We start from the raw sequence: 22,612 nt of genomic DNA, 5'->3' as shown, positions 1-22,612 counted from the left end.
ATCCGGTTCTAATCTCGAAATTCACGTATCCTGAGATATCCTTTGCTCACGGATGAGTGCGAGACAGCAGTTACATCCTCGGTTCACACTGTTGCTAGACGAAATTTGGAATGTAGAGGTCTACGTCTAGCCAGATTTCACACACATTTGAACATACCATTTTCCGATTTCCACTGAGTGGTCAAAACACGCTCCTGTCGCCGTAGCTCTGCTCGTCCTGTTTCCCCACAGGATGCAGAAAGTCTTAGATACAGTGACCTTCGACTTCCCAACAGGTCAGACTTAAACTGGGACGACCACATGGACGAAGCTGGAGGGAGGGAGGGTCAGAGACTTAGGAGCAGTTACAGGACGCAGAGGGACCGTCTAAAAATAGCGCTGGAGCTCTTGATGTATGGGATCCCTAGAAGGTAGATTTCTCAATAGTGTTCCTCGAAAGGAGCATCGTGTTTCCTCTATGTATTTCCAGTTGTCCTAGCTGGTGAGTGTAATTCGACTGCTGAAAAATATAAAAGTTATTCGCCTTTCAGAGCGTCTCTCATGATCAATTTAAGTAATTAGCCTATCAAACTGATATCAATTACGTGCCGCCTGGTGGGTGGAAGAGATGGCTAGGACACAGTGGAATGATTATTGACAAGTGTTTCTTTTTTTTTCGTGTTGGCCGTATCTTTTAACGAAATTTCAATCTCCCACCTACACAGGGTGAGACAGGCTCTCACAATTTGTTTTGTAAATGCTAGTATGATATAGCATCACACTGGTAAAGGGAACCCTGGCATAGCATAGAAAACAGCTACGTCCTCTTGAATTATAGCTTCTTACTGTAAAACCTAAAATGAAAGTGGTTTTTTTTCCACATGTATGCCAATGGCGTGAAGGATTGTCTGAAATGTTGGTAATACACACGTGCATGACAATTTATTTACATACGCTGAGTGTGAGAAATACTCTCAGGTCGCGTAATTTGTTCAACAAGCAGGAAGACATTAGTGAATATAGATTTTCTTCCTTTGGAGTTTAAATTCTCACTTTTCCTTTACTCTGATGATGGATACGAAATAATGAGGACATGCTGCAGTGATCAGTAGTTCTCGCATCAAAATAGTCGAAGATTTTTTTTCTGATTTTACGCAGAGTGGGCATGTCTCTGCTGATAATTTGGGATCGGTGGTGGTACACTTCACTGGACGTCACAAAATAATGCGATGCGACTGCGGTCGAATATAAAAACTATACCTATTTTGCTCATACAACTAAAAGAAAATGGACTTTACCTATTTCTGTGGAAAGAGGACACTTATTGTGGTCGCAAATATTTTGCTTTCATCAATAGATTCTTGATCATAGATGCGTTGACATTAAGTACAATTGTTCTCCATCACCGAACAGCAGGCTGCTGTGGGCGAGGGGTGGAAGGCGATGTCTGCTGTGATGGTCGCCGGCCACAGCCGCTCTCCATCTACAGGGGGACGGGGGGAGCAAGAGTGGCGTGTGGGCGCTCTGCCAGTATATTATAGATGAATAAGTTGCACTTGAGGAGGCCGTCCTTTTATCTCCTATTGTTTAGTTGACTATACACGCTACTGTGTTGGCATAGGAGCGTCGCCTTAGGTGGCGGCCAGATGGTGGATAGCCGAGTGCTGATTTGGACCATTCTACGGATGGGTGGGGTTATGCTACTTAAATTCCCTTTTGTGTTGTCTAGGACCACCGCCTTAAGGCGGCAGCCAGATGGTGGAAAGTGGAGTATGGGGAGGGGCCGCAGACGGCTGCAGCAAAGGGTGGACAGCGGCCTGCCAATGCCACAAGGTGGTCAGCGGAGCAGCTGGCGATTTGAAGGAGCGCGTATATTCCCCCCCCCCCCCTTCCGTAGGTGGATGGAGGAAGGGAGGGGTGAAGCGAGGGAGGCATGGGGCCTCGATTTCCGGCAGTTTGTTGACGCCAATCGAGGACAACGCACGTCCTGTGCAGTCTTTCAGGACAACGATTTTCCCCAGTACATGATCTGTTCATTGAAGTTGCTGGGTTTGTCACGACAATTTCGTAGTGTAATTAGAAATGTTACGCATTTCTTTTCCTTCAGTTGTGGTAGCGTGTATTGGGCTGCAGGATGCTTTTTGAGCAGACATCTGTAGTGAACTTTGTAGTCAAACAGCGATAGATGCTTGCAGGTAATACTCTTCTTAAGCTCCTCTCTGTCCATCACCACCATCTCTTCAGTTGAACGCATTTCCAACCAAGGATAAAGGTAGTAGCTTACACTTCTGCCTTTTCCTCTGACAGCTTGTAGGTGTAGGGTAAGATCTGAGCATGTCTGTCGCTACCTTCGAATGGTATTGCGAAATTTTTTCCTAGCAGCATAACACCAGTTGTATGGTATCATCATTTCTGAGCTGTATTGCGATTTTATGCGGTCCTTGTGTAGCGCTATGCATATAGCTCCGTAATTAGGCCCGACCTTCGTGACTAATTACGTAATTAGGATTGATATTTGCATCAGTTTTCTGACCAAAATAAATTAAGTACATTAACATAACCTTCCTCTCACGCATCTGAACAGTTTCCATGTGTTGGGGGTGTACTTGCACTTCCCATTCAGTAGAATCAGGGTTAGAGTCCAGGAAAGGGTACTACCAGTTTTGATTTCCCGTCAATTCCAAGCACCTCTGGAGATTTAGTTGTGTTAGGGGGGGTACACTTGGGATTTCTGCCCAGGAGAAACAGAGTTCGAGTCCCAGAGAGGATACTGCCAATTTTAATTTCCTGTCGATTCCCGGGTGGCAGGGTGGGATGTGATGTGAGTGCAACCTTAGGACAAAAAATTCCAACCAGAATTCTAAATTCCCGCCAAAATTGGAAATTCCCTCCAATAGGGTAGGTTGTGGTGAGAGGGTGGGGGAGGGAGGGGGAGGAGGGGCTTGTGCACACATGAAGCTGAGAAGACACGTGATGTCATCTGGGGGCAGGGGAGGGCATGGTTGGGGGCGAGGGTGGTCGGGTGTGGGTGGGTGTGGGCTGAGGCAGGTGTAGTTAAATGATCAATTTAATTAATTTGCATATGAATTTGATATCAAAAGCGTCCTCATAACCCCAACTCCTTACTACTCTCCGCTACTGTCTGGGGCGTCTCCAGACGTCGTAGGGTCGCAGGGTCTCAATTCGAATCACTGAAGACAATTGTACGTCAGTCAATGAAATTCGAGGCAGACACCACTGTAAACAGGCTTGTTGGTGTACAGAAATCAGGGTCTATGAGCTCAGCCCCCTTCTCTGAGATGCTTATTAATGGGCCATGTGTTCATTGAAGCACCAATTGCAATTAGGATAGGTGGTGGGTGAATCCAGGGCTCTGGGTGCCTCTCTGACGATTGTTTGGTTCTCATGTTCTGTCGTCTCTCTACGTCGACAGCTTCCTTCTCGGTTCTGTGTTTGGCCGTGGTACCCATTCATGCTAACATCGTCAAACAGTGGCGTCACCCCCATTCAAATGGCGAGCTGTTCGCCGATACTGCAACTGGCTTCTTTGAGTTCAACTACACGATCTCTCTGAAAGGCTGACATCTGCGTGTATTGTTCACACGCCTGTCTACGAGGCATAACTACTGTGCAACTGAGTACAAGGAATGAAATTCACAAAAATCTAAGTCCCCCTATCTACATGTTCCCAGTTCACTATCCTTGCCAGTTGCGCTGTGAAACGGCGCTGCAGCTTCAAACATTCATCCATCGGCCACTGATGTTTACTGTTTTGCATATTCCATCGATAATGTGTATCAATATCAATATGTAACCAATATAGCTCCTTCCATGTGCAATTTTTCTTTTTCTTTTTGTTTTCAATATACGTACACAGATCCGCAAGACAGACAGTACACATCATATATATGTACCTTATTTTCAGAGATTACTGCTCGCCATTACCCTTATCTCTTACTTAAAAGAGTCATTGTGTGTAACAATTAGATTTTGCATCGTTTCGTGTGTGAAGGTTTAGACCAACGACGTCAAAAGGAGGTTTTAGTATCAAACTGACACCTAACGCGGATATATGTTGTATCTTACACATATGGTTGTTTATTGTACTAATTATTGTCTTGTATATCTGTTGACAATACCTGTGAAAAAACTTTATGTAGAACAGTTAATTAATGCAGAGTTGTAAAGAGGGTTTGATGATATTGAAGGCATTATTGTTGAGTACCTCAACGGACAAGAGATTTGGAAAATTAGTGTTTTATGTCGCGTTTTCGTTTAGATCATCAGGGATAGAGCACGATTTCCAACTGAAAAATCGGGGGAGGGGGGGGGGGGGGAGGTGGATGCCAGCCATGTCCTTTTCAAGGTAAAAGATAAAGCATGGAAAACCTTTATGATAAGAGCCATAGTCCTGTCTGCTGTGAGTGTATTGTCTTAACCACAGTAACACCTTGCATGGTGGAAGACCACCAGTTGGATGATGAATTCATGGTTTATTCAATTCCGCTGATACAACTTGGACTGATAAATTGATCCTGATTGAGAGTCACTCTCGCTCTGAATAATGAGCTGAGGAGGGCTAGGAAGCCTCTCGTGACAATACTAAATGCAAAACTGACTTCGTCAGACGATCAAATTTGGTGAAAAGATAGATTAAACAGGAAGATAACTTTATGGTTCACTGTCAAGGCAGCTTTTCGAAGTACATTCATCTCATGTAACGTCATTGTCGAAAAAACGTAGCTTTGGTGAGAAGACAGCAGATTTGACGTTAGTTTTGCGTCGGTAATTTATCTGAAGGTATTCTATGGACTTAATTCATCTGTCATGAATTATTCACAGAGAAAAATTGAAAAAAATAAAAATACAGACCCTGCGAGACGATGCAACGAGCAGGATTTTTTTTGCCAGGAAGGTGAATTGTTATTGCGACAGTCAAGACGACACATTATTTCCTTCGTTACTGTACAAAACGACAACGGAACTGCGGCAGTCCATGAATTCCATGTAAGGAAACTTTCCCGAGCATTTTAACAAAGTACTTTGTTGCGCAGAAAGTTTTCACATTAATTACAGACCCGTCGAGAACATGCAGCGAAGTGCCCGGATGGTGGTGCCTTGAAAGAGAAGCTGTTCTTTATTAGGCTGCCTGGAAGCTCTGTGACAGGCCCATTCGTGACCTGTAGTGGATGTCCCACCTCTGGCTCACGTCACAGAAGCTGCAACTAATTAATTACCCGACGGACTCGGCAGCGCTGCTTAATAAACGTAATTAGTTCACCTGTCTTATCTACAGGCTTCTCGCTAACATTAACCCGGCTAAATACGGAATCATCAACCCCGTTGGGCAACTGAATTGGTAGTCAGCTACTTTGGCACAAATAGTTCCCATTTTAAGCCTCTCAACCGGTGTCAGCTTACATCAAATGACTCCAAACGTCATAGACTCTCACAGAAGCATACGTCTGTCATGCCATCGATGTGTGCGATCTTTGTAAAGGTACATGTGGGATAGGAGCAAATACATCTTATCTCGTTTTCCAAAACGTTGCTCTTCTATCGTAACATAGTCTGTAACTTGTATTAAGACATGATATCCCTAGTCAGAACTTCTTAGGATAATGTCATACAAGAATGCCTTTTAATGGCTACTCTAACCATTTTTCTCCCCTTGATTCTACTAAAAATATGCACAGAATTTCCAAATCTAAGTTGTTATCTAGCTGCTAGTGTTCTTAACTCCCACAGATTTAAGAATTTCTATGATATATTTTCCTTAGTTTACGCCAGTTCCTTAACTTGTAATATTAAAGTATAGTCATTAGAAACTTAGCTTCGAGAACATTCAGCTAGGAATCATCTTGTAGCTTACCTTCCATGATTCACAACCATCTTTGGAAACAGGGAGCAAATGAGATGCTTACGTAAAGAAGCTAGATGCATTGGAAACAGACAGTAATACTTGTTCACTTAAGGTACTAAATCCATTATTGTATCATAAATTTCACAGCTCACCAAACAGCGTTTACGTTATCATCTTCCATGAGGAAGGTAAATATGAGCACCGAACACAATACTTCGTGTGCCACTCGTGTCACATTCGGGCAAATTGGTACTTCTACCCTCTTTCCAATTTATTCACAAAATAATTTATTCAGTAAAGGGGTTATGGAAATTAGTTAAGGATGGAAATGAATTACATTAGTTATTATAATGATAGTGGGTGTAACTGGCAACACCTACACTTACATTTTATTATCTTATTACTTTCAATTTTCAGGCTCTTCCAAGTATATACACCGTGTCCCTAAACGACTTCTGTTCGAAGACAAGACTTACGACCTGGATATGGGAATGTGTTTTGTACTGCAGTGACTACTAACATTCTGTGTTTCATCATAATGCAGCGAACTTTAAGGACCTAATTTCTTTCAATTTAATGGATGTTTTTAGAAAACTGTAGATGTGTTATTAAAAATGTAATATTAAAATACAGACACATTTGATCTTTTTTATGGTTTACAGCACAACACGTTTCAGGAATTTAATTCCATTATCACAGGTAACTATTCATTTTGGTGTTTTTTGTTATGCCTGCGTGTGTGCTTTTGTATTTCTGTTGCGCTGCAGAGCACTTCTTAGGATTTTACTTAAATCGGAAATAAGGAAATTCAAATCTTGTGATTTTTTACAAGTTAATGCTAGAGCATTGTAATTTTTAGTTTTTTCTTACAGATACCGTCATCCATTGTGCACAAAGTCTAAGTTTTTGTTATGCTACAAAATTTACACCCTCCTTATTAGCATCAAATGTATATGACGTCTCGGAGTGATGGTTTATCTTAAGTGCTTCTATCTTTTTGAATGGGTGTAGAGTGTCCTTTATACATTTTGCTTCAGCTGCTTCGTGAACTGAGTATGTGTGTAGCAGACGATGTGTTCATTGTGTCTAGACTGAAAGCGCTGTCCTGTGTAGGTACTTGAGCAACTTAACGTGTTATGTTGCATATTCCTGAATCAGAGAATTAATCTTATTTATAGAGTAAAGTGTACTAATTCCTATTGTAATTGGTTAACTGCAGCGAACGCTACTTTGACTTTACGTGTCCAAACTAGGTTTGGTATTTATTTTTGGAGATGTTTTCTACAAAGCGCAAGGCGGCAATACATTTGATTGCATTATTAGTTTCTTCCATGTATTAGTTTGTAGTGTTTCTGATGTGCCATCAGAACTAAAACATATTAATTGACAATAGATGAAAATATGGGGGAAAGATCAGGGAAGGTAAGGAGAAGCTGAGGAAATGGCCTTCCTCCTGGAACAATCAACTAGAAATGGATCGAGTCATTGCAGTCGATATTAGATTTAGGAAAATATCGTGGAAATTCACTAGCATTATATTACAGTGGGCACTGCTGGGATAAGACTGGAATTGCAGCCAAAGATCAACAGAAAATATTATAATAATACCTAGCCACACTGTGCCACCATTCTCTTTGTGCCGGACGGTGTGGCCGAGTGGTTCTAGGCACTTCTGTCTGGAACCGCGCGACCGCTGCGGTCGCAGGTTCGAATCCTGCCTCCGGCATGGATGTGTGTGATGTCTTTAGGTTAGTTAGGTTTAAGTAGTTCTAAGTTCTAGGGGACTCATGACCTCTGATGTTAAGTCCAATAGTCCTCGGAGCCATTTGAACCATTCCCTTTGCAAGCTGGATGATCTTTACATGATAATAATTAATAATTCTGTAGTTGTGGATAGCACGTATCTGTTTCTCAGTTAGGTCAGATGTTTGTAGAGGTGCCTCCCCATCGTGTATTAACAGTGTTTGAAAACAATACAATTGCCCTTGAGAAATTTATGGAAACCATGCGTCACTCAAATAAAGGTGTTGATATACCTTGTGATCGAAAAGTCAGTATAAATTTGAAATCTGAATAAATCACGGAATAATGTAGATAGAGAGGTACAAATTGACACACATGCTTGGAATGACATGGGGTTTTATTAAAACCAAAAAAATACAAAAGTTCAAAAAATGTCCGACAGATGGCGCCTCATCTGATCAGAATAGCAATAATTAGCGTAACAAAGTAAGACAAAGCAAAGATGATTTTCTTTACAGGAAATGCTCAATATGTCCACCATCATACCTCAACAATAGCTGTAGTCGAAGAATGATGTTGTGGAGAGCACTGTTAAGTATGTCCGGAGTTATGGTGAGGCACTGGCGTCGGATGTTGTCTTTCAGCATCCCTAGAGATGTCGGTCAATGATGATACACTTGCGACTTCAGGTAACCCCAAAGCCAATAATCGCAAAGACTGAGGTCTGGGGACCTGGGAGGCCAAGCATGAAGAAAGTGGCGGCTGAGCACACGATCATCACCAAACGACACACGCAAGAGATCTTTCACGCGTCTAGCAATACTTTTTTATGTTCTAATAAAACCCCACATCATTCCAAGCATGTGTGTCAATTTTTACCTGTCTATCTACATTATTCCGTGTTTTATTAAGTTTTCAAATTTATACCGACTTTTTGATCACCCGGTATATACTGTTGGACACTGTAGTGGGACGCGAAATTGAAGCGTCACCCATCCACCAGTGTCAGCCCAGTTTGCTGGTGAATATAAGTTTAATTTAGTGTTTTGTTTATGTATTTTGTAATATTTGTTATGGTTGTGATTTATCTAAATTTTGTATTTATTTTTATGTTTCATGTACGGAGAGGGCGGCGCAACGAACGGAGACAGCATCTTCACTCCCGGGACCTGAGAGAAAATTGCTGGCCACTATACGTCACGGGTCGACAGCCAAAGAGCAACAGAAGACCCGAAACCGAGTTTTTGCGTCGTGCTTCTAAAAACTGAAAAAATAAGAATTTGTAATGTTTCTACAACAATGACGTCATAGAAAGTTTAATCATGTTGTAAATGTTCACTCCTGTCTTGTCAAGGCTCAGGTTCACGTCTATATGTAGTATATAGGATGATAATAAACTAGGGGACTAGTGCAGCAGGGGATACAACCCGTCGGCTTTGAACAATGACGTCACAAGTCGGCAGAAAGCATGTATTACAGAGATGAAAGAGCTGAGGAGAATGTTGAGAAACAAAGGAGTGCGAGAGAGATAAACATTGATCTTGTCAAAAGCATAAGTGTTTTTTGACTTTTTAAAAAAAAATCTCACGAGATAGAATAAACTGATCCTACTTTATTAAGCAATATCTTGTCAAAAGCCGAGAAGCAATTGTTCTTAATGTTCTAGCTCCCTTCAGTACGTAATAAGTGTTTTTTGACTTTAAAAAAAAATCTCACTAGATAGAATAAACTGATCCTACTTTATTAAGCAATATCTTGTCAAAAGCCGAGAAGCGATTCTTCTTAGTGTTCTAGCTCCATTCAGTACGTAATAAGAGTTTTTTGTCTTTAAAAAAAAAAATCTCACGAGATAGAATAAACTGATCCTACTTTATTGAGCAATATCTTGTCAAAAGCCGAGAAGCGATTCTTCTTAGTGTTCTAGCTCCCTTCAGTACGTAATAAGAGTTTTTTGGCTCTTTTTTTTAAAAAAATCTCACGAGATAGAATAAACTGATACTACTTCATTAAGCAATCAGTAAAGAAACGAAACTGAAACATAACAGCAAAAGCAAAAGCAAATTGTGGTCAACATATCTTGGCCCATAACTTCCCTTAAATCGTCCATATTCATAGCGGTAGACAAATCCATTCCTATAAACGAAAATAAGACACTACAAATTTTCTATAACAAAAAATTAATAATCCACATTACCTTAATATCATTACGAAAAATATTAAGTACCGGCCGAATAAAAAACAAATAATTAAGTTAATTAAGTCACACGTTTAATGATGCACCCAATATCAAGCGATCGCTTTTAGATTTACATTCAATTATTTTAATTATTTTAATAATAGTGCTTATTAGAACACAGAACTGCTTTATTATCTATGCCTCGAAGTGAAGACATTACGATCTATGACTAAGGAATGACGTCATTGTTCAAAGCCGACGGGTTGTATCCCCTGCTGCACTAGACCCTAAACTAGTGTATACTACAAAAGTTTAAATACGTGTTCCGAGAATTTATTTATGAAGATTTATGTTAAGGAAGAAGTATTACTAATTTATTTGACAAGATTATTAATTTTTGACAACGTTCATCGCGAGTTTGAATCTTGAAAGTTTATTCAATGTGGTTTCAATATTTATTAAAGCAGATAACTTGCATTAATATAATTTCTGAGAAGAAACAAACGACATCTAAATTGAAAAAAGTTTGCGCAAACCAATTGGATTGAGTGACGTAATTCTGCGCATACGACTCAAATGACGATGTTTTAATTACAGTTTCGTTCAAGAACCATTCAGCGACAACTTTAAAAAGAGTTTAAATAATTGAAGTGTTTTGTAACTGACGTTGGTGACGAAGTCTGCACATGGTCATATGTCAAAAGAAAATCATTTATACAAAACTTACGTCGTTACACTACACCATGGCGACCTTCTAAACAGGACTTGTGTGCAACTAAGACACACAGGTACGAAACAAAACATCAAGAGTCCTTCGGAAGTCAACGCGAGTCTTCGTGGAGCCTTCACCAGCCAGCGGCGACTTCGCGGTTGTGGGCATCTGACGGAGCAGAGCCATGCAGTACGATCACGCAGTTATTCCACGAGAAGGCGCATCTGTTGGGCTGCAGCTGAACGCTGCAAACCCCGACAACATTTTTCTCCCTAAACTAACAGGCCCAACGTCAGCTGGGGGGCGTTCCTCCGGCTGGTATTAGAGGTGTTGCTGAGGGCTTCGCCGGTCTACGGTGCGGCCGGGCGTGGTTGCAGCCAGTGACGTCTCCGGTGTTCGACTCAGCGTCCTGCCGGTTGCGGAAGCGGGATCGCAGCATCTCAACGGCTGCATCGACAGCTGTTACTCCTGCAGCCCATAGCAGCACACTGATCACCGAGAACTACAAACTACAATATTAGTGTCCGGTGAGTCTGTTTTAAGTTGGAAGTGGAGTGTTTTACATAGGGAGTGTGCTTTTAATAGGATTCTTGATTACAAGTCTGCGTGTGTAACTAGTTAATATCTTACAATAATGTCGGGAAGTGAAATGTCAGACGAAGAGCAACCTGTGTCCGATTGGAGCATGAGATCCCTTTTTAGGGCGATCGCTAAATTAAAACAATGTAACGGGGATTTTTTAGCTTAATTAGAACAATCTAAAGAAGAATCTACTGCTAGATTAACAGAGGAACTAAAACAGGAATTAAAACAGTCTAACGAAGAATCTACTGCTAGATTAAAGAGGAACTAAAACATGAATTAAAACAATCCAACGAAGAATCTACGGCTAGATTAAAAGAGGAACTTAAAGGAGAGCTAACAAAATCTACAGACAGGTTACAGGAACATCTTAATGAAACCAGTCGAGAATTAAGTGATAAAATAGAGGCTTCTAAAGTTGAAATGCAGGAATAACTAGTAGGACTTAGTAATAAGATTGATGATAATTGTAAATAGTTAGAAGAACATATCCAGGAATCGCGTGAGGAAAAAGCTCGCATGCGAAATGACATTACTGACTTAACCAAGAGACTAGATAATGTCAATGTCTTAGTTGTCAATGAAATAGAGAAAAATAACGATAAGTTACGAGACGAATTTTCTATGCAAACAGAAACTGTTCCTAGAGAATTATTAGAATCTATTAAAGAGGTTTGTACCAAACCTGTTGAGATTTCTTCAATAGATAATGTAGAATTAGAGACATTAACTCATCGAGTAGAAAAAGATCATTCTGAAATAGAAAACATGAAATTTTTAATTACCGAAATATGCAGTAACCTTGAGACTTCCAAAGATAATAACATTGACGAATGTTCAGAGCGTTCACATCGTGAACACAGTGAAGAATCGATATTAGCTAACCGTGTATCCAATACAGAAATGCGAATACAGGAAATTGCTAAACGGTTATCGGAATTAGATAATAATGAAAACATTTCAAGTAGTAGAAGTAATAACGTAATCAGAGACAACAGTCGCATCGTGTTTGCTAGCTCGGACGACAACAATACAAATAAAGAAATCATGGCAAGCAAATTCGACGCAACTCCGTCTCTGCAATCTAAACAAAATCCAACTATGTCTTTCGCAAAATGTTGGGATGGTATAACGACAAATTCAAATGTAGCAAGTCGATTTCCTGTATTCAAACCAGGAGGCGAACTTCACACTATAATCTTTAGGAAAGCTTTTGAAACTTCATTAACTCCTAAATGGAGTAATGAAAAACGGATTCAATTTATAATAAGACATTCAGAAGCAGAAGCTGCGGAATGGGCAGTACTGCATAGAACTGAATTTAGGGACTGAGATGATTTTGTTAAGCAGTTTAAACAAAATTATTGGTCAAGAGCAAAACAACAACACTTAACTTAAGAGTTGTTAGACCCTCCTTCATGTTCTAAACGGTGGGGAGGTTATAGGAATTATTTCGAATGGCATTTAAACCGCGCTAAATTAATTGAAGAACCAATTATTGAAAGTCATCTAATACGAGTCCTAATTAGTAGGTTACCGTATTATGTAAAGCAAAGAATGATAGAAAGGGAATGGTCACAACCTTGCGAATTATTAGGATATTTAGAACAGTTAGATATACTTAATAGAGAACGGGAAGACGAGAAATTTAGAGTTGGTAGAAATGACAGTCCTCGAAATAATGATAATTCAGAACCACGAAAATTTAACAACAACAATCATAGCCAGTTTTGTTATATAAAACGTCAATCTAAAGACAAAGAGAGCCAATAAAATCGGGGTAATAACTCTAAAATACGGAAATTACACAATAACGATAATGAGATAAATCATCCTCAAGTAATTAATGAAGGTCAAGTTGTAGGTAACGTTATCATAGAAAGTTCGGAAAACTATTAAAGTCCTTTAGTACGGGTCGACCAAAGGAAACTGTTAGTCAAAATTATACAAGACCCAATTGCAATTTATCACTAAGCTGCCAAAAGGAAGGTGATTGGCAACAAGTTTTACTTCAGGAAGACAATGAGATAAAGGGAGAATATAACTTATAAACCCGTTATTAAAGGTTATATTAAACATACCAAAATAAATATTATAATCGATTCGGGTAGCGAAGTAAGTATTTTATCTAAAGAATCATTTCAACCTAAAAGGAAGTATTGGAATTTCCCAACCTTACCTGTAACTGGGGTGAAAATTATAGGAGTTACTGGTAAAAGAAGTCAAAATATTAATGAGGAAACTTATATAACTTCTGAAATTTCTAAACAATTAATTTCTCACTCTGTATTTGTTATAGCCAACTTAAATGTGGCCATAATTTTAGGTACAGATTGGTTGTGTAAATATAATGCTATATTAGATGTTAAAGACTCTTCCTTAACCATCCATAAGGAGGCATGTGCTTTTAAAGTGAGGTTTTCTAATAATCAAGTACCTGAAAATTGCTGCGAATCCTTACAGATTAAGTACATACAGACCATGAACCTATTAATAGATTCTAGTGATCTTGAATATGAAGTTAACCAATGTGAGGCTAGTAATAGTATCGAAACTAATGTGAAAGAAAAATGTTATTCTACGAATTGTCTATCCGAACAAGAAAAGGAAGAGTTGGAATCTTTATTGTTAGAATTTAGAGCCGTCTTCTCAGATGAACCGGGGAGAATCAAAGATTATGTTTGTAATCTTAAGATTAAAGATCAAAAACCATTCTTTAAGAAACATTATCCTATTCCAAAAACAATTCAAAGAACCGGCTAGTAGAGAAATAAGTAAGATGTTATAACAAAATAGTATTGAACGATCAGGTAGTGCTTTTAACAGTCCTTTGTGGGTAGTTAAGAAAGCTACTGGTGGGGTACGACTGGTTCTGGATGCTCGTGAATTAAACAAAATTATTGAGATGGAAAGAGACAGACCTATTCCTATGGTGGAGGTACTTCTTAAGATTGCTGGTTCTCGTTATATGAGTACACTGGATTTAACTGCTGGCTGCCATCAAGTAATATTACACCCGGATTCACGGCAATATACGGCTTCTCTTTTTGAAGGCAGATCATATCAATTCCAAGTTTTACCTTTTGGACTTAATACATCAGTGTCAACTTTCATTAGGGCATTAGATTCTGCTTTGGGTCAGCAATTATTACAAAAGATTATTTTATATGTAGATGATATTTTGGTAGCCACTAAAACGTGGGAAGAACACGTAACGCTATTACGAGAATTCTTTGACCTTTTAATTGACAGAGGAATTACTTTAAAATTATCTAAGTCTTACTTCGGAAAGGAGGAAGTGAGATTTTTGGGGCATATAATGGACAGTAAAGGTATTAGGCCAGACCCAGCACGTACTGAAGCTATTGCTCGATGCCTGAGTCCTAGAAATTGGAAACAACTGAAATCATTCTTAGGAATGGTAGGATTTCTGAGAAGACTTCTTCCAGGGCAGGATATTGTTAATCCTAAATTACTGGATTTATTAAAAGAGAAATCAGTATGGCTCTGGGGAAAAGAGGAAGAGGAAGTTTTTAATAAGATAAAAGGAGCATTAACAGAAGCTAAAATGTTAAACCCTCCAGATTTCAATCAGGGCTTTTGTATGTGTACGGATGCCTCTGATTATGGTGTGTCTTGCGTAACATTTCAAGGTGATCTGACCAATGAAAAGGGATTATATCAGCCTATTGGATTCGCTAGTAGAACTTTAAATAAACATGAAAGAAATTATTTTGTAACTGAGAAGGAAGCGCCCGCAGTGGTATGGGGTGTTCAAAGATTCAGAGGATTATTAATTGGAAGATAAACAATTGTATATACTGACTATCTGGCTTTAACCTTTTTGAACAATTGTCGGTTACTTCACCGTAGATTATTACGTTGGGTATTATGCTTGCAAGAATTTCAGTACGAAATTAGGTATATAAAAGGATCTCAAAATGTAGTTTCGGATGCTTTGTCGAGACTTCCAGTAGGAATGGAGAATATTGACATTGCGGAAGAACCAGGAAAAAATTACCATGTTTATTTCCTTTTAACTCAGGAGAACGAACGTAAGGTTAAACGGATAGTAACTGCTATTAGATGCAATCAAAGAAATGACGATCAATATAGGGAAGTTATACAAAACCTTAATAATGGGGACGAAATAGTTAACACCCGGGATGTGTGGTTATATTTCAACGACTTGTTGTATTGGAAAGCACAGAGGGAACACCAGACATGGAAAATCTGCATTCCGAAAACTGTTGTGTACGAATTAATTACTTATATTCATGAAGGTGAAATGTATTAAACATCTAATGAAGTATTATTATTTCAAAAATATGTCCCGTATTGTGAGAAGTATTATTAACACTTGTGAAACCTGTCAAAAGGTTAAAGTTAATAACAAATCTAAGCGTTATAAAGTATATGCGGTAATTCCTCGAGGTCTGTGGGATCTACTGTCATTAGATTTTTTCAGCCCTCTGCCTCGTAGCTCAGGAGGATTTACTTATGTGTTTGTTGTAATGGAATGTTGGTCCAAACATGTGAAACTATATACTTTGAAACGAGCGAATTGAGCAAGCGTTATACGCTGTCTTACTCGTAATTACTTTGTTAACTGGGGCAATCCTAAACGACTTATGTCTGACAATGGTAGTGCCTTTATTAGTCAAAAGATTCGATATGACAAAACAATATGGAATCAAATATATCTTAATTTCGAAATATCACCCTCAAACTAATTTAGTAGAAAGAGTCATGAAAGAATTAGGACAATTATGTAGAACTTATTGTGCATATAAACATACTCGGTGGGCCAAACTAATGCCTGAATTCGAGAGCTATTAAATGAATTGCCTCATCTAACGACGGGATTATCACCTATAGAAATTTTAGGCAAACGAATAATAGGTGAGCCTTTACTAGCTGCTCTACATTGGCCACCAGTAAATGAGATTCAACAATGCATTCCAAACGAAAAAATTCGCGAACAGATTGTTAAAAATGCTGAACGGAGAATTAAAAGTTACAATCAACATGCTATAGAACCCTCATTTCAGGTAGGAGACCTTGCATTAGTACGATCTAATCCTAAAAGTTCGAAGATCAATAGGAATGTAGAAAATTTTTCATTATCTTTGAAGGTCCATATGTTGTTCATAAGACTGTACATCCCAAGGCATTACTTCTTATGGAACCTTCATCAGGTGTAATTAAAGGATTATATAGTGTCTATCAAATTAAACCCTTCATTCGTAAATAAGTTAATATTTAGTATATGTTACATATGGACGCCTCCCCCCATGAACCATGGACCTTGCCGTTGGTGGGGAGGCTTGCGTGTCTCAGCGATACAGATAGCCGTACCGTAGGTGCAACCACAACGGAGGGGTATCTGTTGAGAGGCCAGACAAACGTGTGGTTCCTGAAGAGGGGCAGCAGCCTTTTCAGTAGTTGCAAGGGCAACAGTCTGGATGATTGACTGATCTGGCCTTGTAACAATAACCAAAACGGCCTTGCTGTACTGGTACTGCGAACGGCTGAAAGCAAGGGGAAACTACAGCCGTAATTTTTCCCGAGGGCATGCAGCTTTACTGTATGATTACATGATGATGGCGTCCTCTTGGGTAAAATATTCCGGAGGTAAAATAGTCCCCCACTCGGATCTCCGGGCGGGGACTACTCAAGAGGATGTCGTTATCAGGAGAAAGAAAACCGGCGTTCTACGGATCGGAGCGTGGAATGTCAGATCCCTTAATCGGGCAGGTAGGTTAGAAAATTTAAAAAGGGAAATGGATAGGTTGAAGTTAGATATAGTGGGAATTAGTGAAGTTCGGTGGCAGGAGGAACAAGACTTCTGGTCAGGTGACTACAGGGTTATAAACACAAAATCAAATAGGGGTAATGCAGGAGTAGGTTTAATAATGAATAGGAAAATAGGAATGCGGGTAAGCTACTACAAACAGCATAGTGAACGCATTATTGTGGCCAAGATAGATACGAAGCCCACACCTACTACAGTAGTACAAGTTTATATGCCAACTAGCGCTGCAGATGATGAAGAAATTGAAGAAATGTATGATGAAATAAAAGAAATTATTCAGATTGTGAAGGGAGACGAAAATTTAATAGTCATGGGTGACTGGAATTCGAGTGTAGGAAAAGGGAGAGAAGGAAACATAGTAGGTGAATATGGATTGGGGGACAGAAATGAAAGAGGAAGCCGCCTGGTAGAATTTTGCACAGAGCACAACATAATCATAACTAACACTTGGTTTAAGAATCATGAAAGAAGGTTGTATACATGGAAGAACCCTGGAGATACTAAAAGGTATCAGATAGATTATATAATGGTAAGACAGAGATTTAGGAACCAGGTTTTAAATTGTAAGACATTTCCAGGGGCAGATGTGGACTCTGACCACAATCTATTGGTTATGACCTGTAGATTAAAACTGAAGAAGCTGCAAAAAGGTGGGAATTTAAGGAGATGGGACCTGGATAAACTAAAAGAACCGGAGGTTGTACAGAGATTCAGGGAGAGCATAAGGGAGCAATTGACAGGAATGGGGGAAATAAATACAGTAGAAGAAGAATGGGTAGCTTTGAGGGATGAAGTAGTGAAGGCAGCAGAGGATCAAGTAGGTAAAAAGACGAGGGCTAGTAGAAATCCTTGGGTAACAGAAGAAATATTGAATTTAATTGATGAAAGGAGGAAATATAAAAATGCAGTAAGTGAAACAGGCAAAAAGGAATACAAACGTCTCAAAAATGAGATCGACAGGAAGTGCAAAATGGCTAAGCAGGGATGGCTAGAGGACAAATGTAAGGATGTAGAGGCCTATCTCACTAGGGGTAAGATAGATACCGCCTACAGGAAAATTAAAGAGACCTTTGGAGATAAGAGAACGACTTGTATGAATATCAAGAGCTCAGATGGAAACCCAGTTCTAAGCAAAGAAGGGAAAGCAGAAAGGTGGAAGGAGTATATAGAGGGCCTATACAAGGGCAATGTACTTGAGGACAATATTATGGAAATGGAAGAGGATGTAGATGAAGATGAAATGGGAGATATGATACTGCGTGAAGAGTTTGACAGAGCACTGAAAGACCTGAGTCGAAACAAGGCCCCCGGAGTAGACAATATTCCAGTGGAACTACTGACGGCCGTGGGAGAGCCAGTCCTGACAAAACTCTACCATCTGGTGAGCAAGATGTATGAAACAGGCGAAATACCCTCAGACTTCAAGAAGAATATAATAATTCCAATCCCAAAGAAAGCAGGTGTTGACAGATGTGAAAATTACCGAACTATCAGCTTAATAAGTCACAGCTGCAAAATACTAACACGAATTCTTTACAGACGAATGGAAAAACTGGTAGAGGCCAACCTCGGGGAAGATCAGTTTGGATTCCGTAGAAACATTGGAACACGTGAGGCAATACTGACCTTACGACTTATCTTAGAAGAAAGATTAAGGAAAGGCAAACCTACGTTTCTAGCATTTGTAGACTTAGAGAAAGCTTTTGACAACGTTGACTGGAATACTCTCTTTCAAATTCTAAAGGTGGCAGGGGTAAAATACAGGGAGCGAAAGGCTATTTACAATTTGTACAGAAACCAGATGGCAGTTATAAGAGTCGAGGGACATGAAAGGGAAGCAGTGGTTGGGAAGGGAGTAAGACAGGGTTGTAGCCTCTCCCCGATGTTGTTCAATCTGTATATTGAGCAAGCAGTAAAGGAAACAAAAGAAAAATTCGGAGTAGGTATTAAAATTCATGGAGAAGAAATAAAAACTTTGAGGTTCGCCGATGACATTGTAATTCTGTCAGAGACAGCAAAGGACTTGGAAGAGCAGTTGAATGGAATGGACAGTGTCTTGAAAGGAGGATATAAGATGAACATCAACAAAAGCAAAACAAGGATAATGGAATGTAGTCTAATTAAGTCGGGTGATGCTGAGGGAATTAGATTAGGAAATGAGGCACTTAAAGTAGTAAAGGAGTTTTGCTATTTGGGGAGCAAAATAACTGATGATGGTCGAAGTAGAGAGGATATAAAATGTAGGCTGGCAATGGCAAGGAAAGCGTTTCTGAAGAAGAGAAATTTGTTAACATCCAGTATTGATTTAAGTGTCAGGAAGTCATTTCTGAAAGTATTCGTATGGAGTGTAGCCATGTATGGAAGTGAAACATGGACGATAACCAGTTTGGACAAGAAGAGAATAGAAGCTTTCGAAATGTGGTGCTACAGAAGAATGCTGAAGATTAGATGGGTAGATCACGTAACTAATGAGGAAGTATTGAATAGGATTGGGGAGAAGAGAAGTTTGTGGCACAACTTGACCAGAAGAAGGGATCGGTTGGTAGGACATGTTCTGAGGCATCAAGGGATCACCAATTTAGTATTGGAGGGCAGCGTGGAGGGTAAAAATCGTAGAGGGAGACCAAGAGATGAATACACTAAGCAGATTCAGAAGGATGTAGGTTGCAGTAGGTACTGGGAGATGAAAAAGCTTGCACAGGATAGAGTAGCATGGAGAGCTGCATCAAACCAGTCTCAGGACTGAAGACCACAACAACAACAACATATGGACGAGCGTTCATAGTTTATTCATGTGAAGTTTTTCGTGATAGTTACGTTTTATTTTAAAGAAATGACAGAAAGTTTAAACAAGTGTTCTACAATAATCTACCGGTACTTCAAAAAGGGAAAGATAACTAAAAGTGGATTTATATGAAAGAAATTTTTGTTATTAGGTCAGAAAGAATTTCGTATATTTTATATTTACTCGTATAGTAGGAACCAAAGGGGATGGTTAATAATTTTAGGGACCATGGGCGTCCAGAGCTATATGGCTCACGAGAACATAGCAGAGTGCCTTTAATAGACATTTGTAATAGTGTTAATATATAACACACCAAACGGGGCTCTCTCGCTTGTTTCTCCTAAATAAATTGCCATTACCCAACAAAGTGTCCGAAGGTAAAGAAAGCCGTGCCGAGATTGTAAAGAAAGTTTTGCTTGATTTCTTCTTGACCTCAGGCATAAATAAAACATTAGGGAAAAGAACGACGTAAAGTAAATAGTACTATTAGTTATTGTGAGAAACTATATATTTTGGAAAGAATAACTCTAGTAAATGAATAAAACTGAAACTAACCTATCACAATTTGAACGCTCTGTCCTAAGGTAACAGCGTTAAAGAACGTACTAAATTATTATTTACTAGCAATTATTAAATGAAAAGGAGTAATCTCCATATATTCGGTTATTAATTACCATAATAGCACAATTAAAAGAAAATGACAAATAGTCACAACAATATCGTCATAAAAGGATTGAATCTATCTAAGAGCAAGGACTTTAGATTACGGAAAACGTGAGAAAAATGTATAATATTAACAGTTAAATATTACATATAGAAGAAGTTTTATTTTCGGTTAAAACCTGACAAACCGAGCTTGTGGGTGGGGTATGTAGTGGGACGCGAAATTGAAGCGTCACCCATCCACCAGTGTCAGCCCAGTTTGCAGGTGAATATAAGTTTAATTTAGTGTTTTGTTTATGTATTTTGTAATATTTGTAATGCTTGTGAATTATCTACAGTTTTGTATTTATTTTTATGTTTCATGTACGGAGAGGGCGACGCAACGAACGGAGACAGCATCATCACCGCCGGGACCAGAGAGAAAATTGATGGCCACTATACGTCACGGGTCGACAGCCAAAGAGCAGCAGAAGATCCTGAAACCGAGTTGTAGCGTCGTGTTTCTAAAAACACATGCTATATGTACTGTTCTGTGTCAACTAGTATATCCATTTTTTAAATGAAATTCTCTGTCTTAATATAACCTCTACATGTTCTTAAAACTGGCCGAAACATATTTATACAATAGAGAATTAGTGAGGCTGTGTAAACATAAGAAGAAGTTCCTTACACGAACATGATTGGGCAGGATTCCGAGTAGTAAATAAATGTTTCTAAACAGTATGCTAAGGCACTGTGTCTTTAAGAAGCACACTGACTTTTAAGTTTCTTGATGCTTTGCTCTTTTCCTGATTGTTCTGCTTTCGAGTTATCTCAAAAACGAAAGTTAGTTTGTTGTGTAAAATCTCCATAACATCGCCAGTCTTCTGAGAAAAATATTGTATTTTTTTATAGGGGGTTTTAATCACTAATACTGGGCTGGTGCGTTACATAAAACGGAGATGTTAAATTAATCTTTTAGTTTTGTGGACATTTGTCGTGAGCAGGAACCCTAAATAAAAGATGGTGTATGTTGATGCATGAACCAGTGAATACTATGAGCTTCCATGTGCGTTAAGCTCATTGCCTATAATGCTTGCATTGTCGAATGATCTATAGATCTGCGTACGGCCTAATAAGCAATTTATGATCTTCAGCAATGGATAATTCGAATCTAAGGTAGCACGAAAAGCGGGGCTGATTAAGAATTCGTCTCGTGACCAGTGCCCTGGCACGTGAGCCATAACGCTCTACCTCGCTGCACACTTCCCCACCGCCACGCTACACATTCTGAGTGCTAGGAGATGGAACAAGAAGAACTTGTGAACGTATCGCATTTAAATGACAGTGCAGTCGCGCCCAATACGACTTTATTTTGTACGTCACATTTCTCAGAAACATACATCACAAACAAAACAAATTTTCTGTACTGTTTAATTATTTTTATTGCACTAAAGACGTAATACCATTTTAACCTGTTGCAAACTGTCAGAATATGGATAAACCCAGACAATTAGACAAATAATTGTACTCACATTGCTATGTAATCGTGGCTGACTTAGTTTCATAATCGAATAAAGGTTATTCACACACTTACATTGATCCAAATGTTGCAGTACTTAAGCAATCTCATTATGGAGACGTGGAAACTCTACCTGACTAAAGCAATGTATATATCCTGGATAGTTGTAACGTAGAAGGATTTCTCTTTAAAGTGGGAATTACCTTTCAGATCAGCAGGTTACATCTGCCCATGGACAGGGCAGTGTTCGTCTGAAACGCCAAACAACCTCGAAAACAGCTCGAAAACAGATGTAAGTACAATAGTGTACTCAAAACGTTTACGAAACTATCGTTGTAATTGTTTCAGTGCAACAATGAATTCTTCATATCACGCGTTTGCTTTGCTGGCAGTGAGTTTCTGGAGCTGTACTATGTTTGTCAGAATGTGTTTCCCCTACAACACAACTTCCTTCTTAAATGCACCCCCATCAAATCGGAAACGAGTTGCTTTTCCCCTACAAATGTCTTTCTGTGGGCAGTGCGCCGTCACGTCTGTTTAACCCTTTCGGTCACTAATTGTTTTTTTCCTGAAAAAAAATCATGGCTTTGCTGTCTAGTTCTTCGAATTAAAATATGATTTTTCGGATGTATAAAATATTCCGTGTTCTCCCCAAGGGGAGATAGAACGAGTCCTCAAATGAGTACATTGTGTTAAAGTGGCTGCAGTATAAGTCGAAGTATTTCATTTTGTTACTATAACTTCTACATTTTCACCAATCATTCCTCACCAGAGCCTCTATCACGTTTTCTTC

Source organism: Schistocerca serialis, chromosome 5 (assembly GCF_023864345.2).
Source record: "Schistocerca serialis cubense isolate TAMUIC-IGC-003099 chromosome 5, iqSchSeri2.2, whole genome shotgun sequence".
Lineage (NCBI taxonomy): Eukaryota > Metazoa > Arthropoda > Insecta > Orthoptera > Acrididae > Schistocerca > Schistocerca serialis.
Note: the sequence above shows the minus strand (reverse complement) of the source record.